Consider the following 6304-nt stretch of genomic DNA (forward strand, 5'->3'; position numbering starts at 1 on the left):
GTGTAGTAGCGGAGCCAGAAGAAGGGGCCCCGCCAAAAGTGAAGAAGAATCAAGAGTGAGGTAGGAGATAGAAAGTAAGGAAGTGGGAGGAAGTAATAAAGGTACCTAGTTTTGTGTAAGAGCGTAATAAAGTGGGTTTTGTGTCACGCGAAGTGTTTAAGTGTGTTCCTTGGTCGCGATAGTCCAGCGCGTACGCCGACCCTGAGGCAGTTGAAGGAGGGGGGTCTCACGAGTGCTGGGCAGGGATCGCCCACTAGTTACACTTGGCGCCCAACGTGGGGCTCGAACCCACGACCCTGAGATTAAAAGTCTCATGCTCTACCGACTGAGCTAGCCGGGCCTCATCAGCAGTATCTCCACTCACTCGTGAGTAACCCAGCTGTTCGAGAGAGTCTGGAACTGCCGGCTCTGTGTGAGGTCTTGTGGAGATCATTGCAAGACTGTCTTGCCTCTCTAGGCAGTCTTGGGCAAGTTTTTTGACTGGCAATATGGACAGTTTTTAGTTTTGAAACCTGGGAACCCACAACGGAAACAAAACAATTTACGCTCTGAGTCCAGCTTGTTGCAGTCCTCAAAGCTATGCCCACTTTCATGGCAATTTAAACAAACATTTTTCCCTGGAGGAACATACGCGTTCACTATTCGCTGAAGCGTGTTTGTTCCACTGGTTCCAGGAGCTGGGTTGTTTTGCCGTTGTGCATTGTCAGGCTTTGGTTTGGGTTTCTCATGTTCTTTCTGCTTCTCATCGGATTTCTGGCTGTTGGGTTGCTGTTGCTTCCAAGGACGTTTTGGGAACTGCTGAGTGTCTTGTCGAAACTGTTTCCTACTCTTCCAATCCTTTCTATCCTCAGTTCGGTTCTTATACCTGTCTTGACTGTCTCTAAACCGCTGCTGTCCTCTAACTTCGTCGATTTCAACTACCTCTCTACGCGAAAACCTATTTTCTTTCCGTTGATACATTTGCCAATTTATAGAATCGAAACGCTTACCAAAATCTTTCATTTTAGGTATCGTATTCACATTGGCTGCCAGCATCGCGATCCTACAATCTTCACGAGTGTTCCGGAAAAGAACGTCAAACTTTCGTTTTTCGTCCCAGGGGCTCGACATGCTGCGGAAGATCCGGACCATGTCCAAGTAAAAGTCCTGAAACTTCTCTCTGGGATCCTGCTTCCGGTTATTCGCCTGCCGTTCATAGACATAGTCAATGTCGACCGGTAAGAACTCCTTCTTCAACTCACTAACTAGCTCGTTCCACGACCCTATCTCTCCACTAACCTCCATAAACCATTATCTCGCCTTCTGCGTAAACAGATGGTGAGCACCCTGCAACAGCAAATCCTTCCGAGCGAGCGTTGAATTCCACCTCCTTCAGGAATTCATTCAACCTCCTACCGTTATCCATTCCGTCATATCTTACAGACCACTTATGAATGGGAAACTTGCTCCCACTCTTCAATGACCTGCTATTTTCTCTCCTCTCATTCAGTTTGCTTCCTACGATCTTTCCTTCATCTGAGTTTTTCAGAGTTTCTATCGACTCATTCCTCTGTTTCAACCAGCCTAAGAAATCTACTGACTTTTCCTGTCCTTCTTCTACATCTTTTTCCTCTACTACGTGTCTCTCAATCTGAGTACTATTAGCGGTGCCTACATGTAAATTCTGAGACTGAGCAACGGGTAGACCAGCCTCAAGAACTGTGATTGTCGGATCTCAGCTGCTAAGCCCTCTTTCTCACTCTCTGTCGTTTTCTCGGGTTGACTACCTGCATTCTCCCTATCTGTTTCCGCATTCCTACCGTTGGGCCCGACCACGCTTTCGTCAGTCGACCTTTCATCTGTCCTACCATTCGCGTCATTTTCTTCTTCATTTCCCTCACCTGACTCATGCTCACGCCTAATGTGGTTCAAACTCTCATTAATTATCGCTAATTCGGCATCTCGCACTTCTGAGAGGTGAGAGGTGGCGGAATAGTACACATTGAGCAGTTTCACACACTCACCAGCAATCACTGCAAGGCTGTTCAAATCCTCTTCCTTCTCTGCATGGTCTTTCAACGCCTGCATTCGGAAGAGAATATGAATTAACCTGGTTTTGAACAGCTGGTCGGGTGCCTTTTTAGACACTCGCTTGTCCAGGTGGTTTTTATCCCATTTAGCTTGTCGTCACAAACCTCTAACTCAGCAACTACAGATTCACTTACAAACCGCTTTCTAACATCAGATTTGCTTTTCTCCTCTTTCAGATGGCTACGCAGAGTCCGCTCAGCTGCGCTACGAGAGACGTCCAGAGGAATGTCCCTGATTTTCATCTCGTGCTCCAGCTCATCGAGGGTAAGATGGCCCGGATTCATCGCGTGGTACCACGCCACGAACTGGGGCATGGCCATCTCTTCGAATGCCATTCAACAAAAGAAAATCGAAATAAAATTAAAAAAGAAACTAAAACGGTGTTCAAGTGGGGTCTCCACTGAACCAAATTTGAAAATCCTAATTAGAAAATGCTTCCGTAAGTTTGAAAGCTGTAAAAAATTGAAAAAAAAAACCTAAAATTTGTTCACGCTCCCTATTGAAGCAAATAATTTAAAAAATCCTAGTTTTAGCTCGCTTATTTGAAATAAACGTTTCGTTCTTGTTTGGCGTTTTGTTTCACAGTCTGAAAACCACACAACACTGTTCGCGATTCCGGAATTCACCGCGAAAACTCTCCGACTTCGTTCGTATGCTTTTATTAAGTTTTGCTCAATTGTTGGTAGCTAGTCAGACCGTTCACTCACATCCAAGACCCCTCTTTAAGAATCGATTATATTGACTCCCATTCATCAATCGGTTACCTGTTTTGTGTGCTTTGGTCAAGTTCGTCCGCGAAGTCTGGAAGTTTTCCCAGAGACTTCCGCAAAGACACGCAATCGTTATTCAAGTGTACCCGGGCTCTGATAGTCTACGCAAATTTCAGTTGGGCGCCAAGTGTAACTAGTGGGCGATCCCTGCCCAGCACTCGTGAGACCCCCCTCCTTCAACTGCCTCAGGGTCGGCGTACGCGCTGGACTATCGCGACCAAGGAACACACTTAAACACTTCGCGTGACACAAAACCCACTTTATTACGCTCTTACACAAAACTAGGTACCTTTATTACTTCCTCCCACTTCCTTACTTTCTATCTCCTACCTCACTCTTGATTCTTCTTCACTTTTGGCGGGGCCCCTTCTTCTGGCTCCGCTACTACACCTTCACTTCCGTCTCTCCTGTGGTGTCCTTCGCTGCTTCTCGTCTTCCGTTGAGCTGGGCGGCCGGTCGGTACAGTCCGAGTCGCGACGGTTGGTTGTGCGTGTGAACTCCGGACACAAAATGGCCGCACCTTTTCACTGGTTAGGCGGCGTCGGATTGGCCAATGGCGGTCTATCAGGTCGACGGAGTGGCGCACTTGACGGCGAAGCCAACTCCGGACCACGGTTCCTTCTAACGTACTTCCGGCAATCCTCTGGGGAACTTGGAGGCATACACAGGCCCTTCCAAGGGTAGCACAGGTAAGTACAGGCTTTTCAAACTGCAACACAGGTAAGTGCTAACTTTTAACTTAAGCACAGGGGTCCTGGATGCTTTCCGTATTGTGCACTTCCGTTTTACTGGTTTTTTAATGAACCTCACTTTCACAGTGAATTTTAGAATATCCAAGGTGACTTGGTATTTCGTGGATAGCTAACACGTCCTTCGCATTCAAAAGTTGCAAGCTAATTCCCAGTTAAGCGATGGCGGTTTTTGCGCGCTCCTTCGACCGTTGAAATTTCTCCTCCAATCTAATTTCGCCCCATCATGGCCCCTTTACATCACCCACAATGGCCGCCCAACATGTCCTTCTGCGATGCCTGGTGGTGAGTAGCGGAACTCCTAGCTGCGTTACATCACAGTGGGTGTTGGGTAGTGTGCAAGTTCAGATATTTAAGGACTTCCTTGGCACAAGATTACAACACAACGATAAACAAAATCACGATAATCTCACAAATTTTGGACACTTCAACACACCATTGGTTACACTTTATACTGAAAATTTGTTCCACAAATTTTGGCTCTGGGGGGGGGGGGTTTTATAAAAAGACTTTTCATAAATTTTTTCGTGCTTAACATCACCAGAAGGCCTGTCCAGCTTTCAAAAATGTTCTCTGATTCTCAAGTCCACCCCCATATTTTGATTGGCATCCTAAAAGAAGTAACTGGTCAAAATTTCAGCCAAATCCATTAAAATTAAGAGGTGCATCAAATCAATTTTGTGTTTTTCGACTATTTTTAAACTTCAAAAAATCATAACTACACTAAAACTTGTCAAAACTTAATTCTTTCAGCAGAAATTGAAAGCTATACTTGTTTGCTACAACTTCTCCGAACAACGTGTACCAATAAAATTGAAGGAAACATGTGTAATTATCACATTTGTAATCAGAAAAACCTTGAAATGTTGATTTTTTGATAGATTTTGTTCTGGAACACCCTAATATACGTAATAAGTTGGATTTTTCAAAACGGCATCATATTTTCCGAAGTTTTTTGGTTATTTGCTTCTTTGATACCAATGCTGTAGGAGTTGAGCAAAAATTACTAAAATTCGTGAAAGCCAAATGTGGCGTAAAAACTAGCTTTTCGGGTGCAATCACGCTTTGGCGCGCAAAAAGTGGCATCGCGTCAGCACTGATATGATACCCGAGCAGAGGGAAAATGCTCAATAATAGCATATTTTGATATGGAGAACAAAAAGTGATATTTATTTGATTGAGATAAGAGGTAAAAGTACTGAAAATAATATCTCAATTTTACTCTTGGAACATCATCATCATAGCACATTTAGTTCTTGGTAAGATCTAACCAATAGCAGTGAGCTATTTGATTGATCTTCAAATATCATATTTTGCTATTGGTTAGATGGTTCAAGAACATTTTTTTGCTATTATTTTCAGTACTTTTACCTCTTATCTCAAACAAACCAATAACACATTTTGATCGTCAGTACTTGAACTCAGCCCGGGTAGCCAGCACCTGTCATCACGCTTGTTTGTTATCACCCGTGGTAGGGGTTAGCCAAGGCAAACTACAAGGAAGCAAAGCTACTACGTTCAGTACAATTTCGCGCCACAGCGTGATTGCCCCCAAAAAGCTAGTTTTTAGGCCACATTTTTCTCTCTCTCTTCTTGGCCTAACGTCCTCATTGGGACAAAGCCTGCTTCTCAGCTTAGAGTGTTCTATGAGCACTTCCACAGTTATTAACTGAGAGCTTCCTCTGCCAATGACCATTTTGCATGCGTATATCGTGTGGCAGGCACGAAGATACTCTATGCCCAAGGAAGTCAAGGAAATTTACTTTACGAAAAGATCCTGGACCGACCGGGAATCGAACCCGTCACCCTCAGCATGGTCATGCTGAATACCTGTGCGTTTACCGCCTCGGCTATATGGGCCCTCATTTGGCTTTCCCGAATTTTAATATTTTTCGCTCAACTCCTACAGCATTGGTGTCAAAGAAGCAAATAACCAAAAAACATGATAGAATATGATGCCGTTTTAAAATATCAAACTTAATACGTATATTAGGGTGTTCCAGAACAAAATCTATCAAAAAATCAACTTTTTAAGGTTTTTCTGATCACAAATGTGAAAATTACACATGTTTCCTTCAATTTTTTAGCACACGTTGTTCGGAGAAGTTGTAGCAAACAAGTATAGCTTTCAATTTCTGCCAAAAGAATTAAGTTTTGACATGTTTTAGTGTAGTTATGATTATTTGAAGTTCAAAAATAGTCGAAAAACACAAAATTGATTTGATGCACTTCTTAATTTCAATGGTTGGTGAAAACCGTGCCCCGGTTGTTGATCCTGACTCCTCACATAACACCTTGCAGGGCTATATTGAACAGTAGGCATGAGAGTCCAAAACCTTGTCGAAGCCCCCAGCGAGGTTCAAACGAACTAGGCTGATCGCCCGAAATCCTTACGCAGTTGTGCACACAGTCCATTTGATCAATCTAGTGAGCTTCCCCCTAGAAACCGTTCTCTTCCGTGTTTTTCCATTGCTCTGTACGGTCGATACTATCACTACGTCACCTTGAAGTCGATGAACAGGTGGTGCGTTGGGACCTGATATTCGCTGCACGGTGAAGGTTTGATCCGTTGTAAAGCGGCCGTCAACGAAGCCGGTTCGATAACTTCCCACAAACACATTCCCCCTTGATTGGGTCTTCAAAACCCCACAGGTAATAGGGAGCCACGCGTTTGACACCCGTCGAACCCAGGGGACAGGCGGAAAAGAAGAAGCC

The 6304-nt window shown here is 44.3% G+C and overlaps 1 non-coding gene across 1 annotated transcript; it reads right to left on the reverse strand.

Annotated features, from left to right (window-relative positions):
• Window positions 1–267: 267 nt before the first annotated feature.
• On the reverse strand, window positions 268–340 carry Trnak-uuu (transfer RNA lysine (anticodon UUU)). The gene has a single exon. It is a non-coding gene; the product is annotated as a tRNA-Lys (tRNA).
• Between the last annotated feature and the right edge of the window lie 5964 nt (window positions 341–6304).

This window comes from Aedes albopictus, chromosome 1 (genome assembly GCF_035046485.1).
Source record: "Aedes albopictus strain Foshan chromosome 1, AalbF5, whole genome shotgun sequence".
In the NCBI taxonomy this organism is placed as follows: Eukaryota; Metazoa; Arthropoda; class Insecta; order Diptera; family Culicidae; genus Aedes; species Aedes albopictus.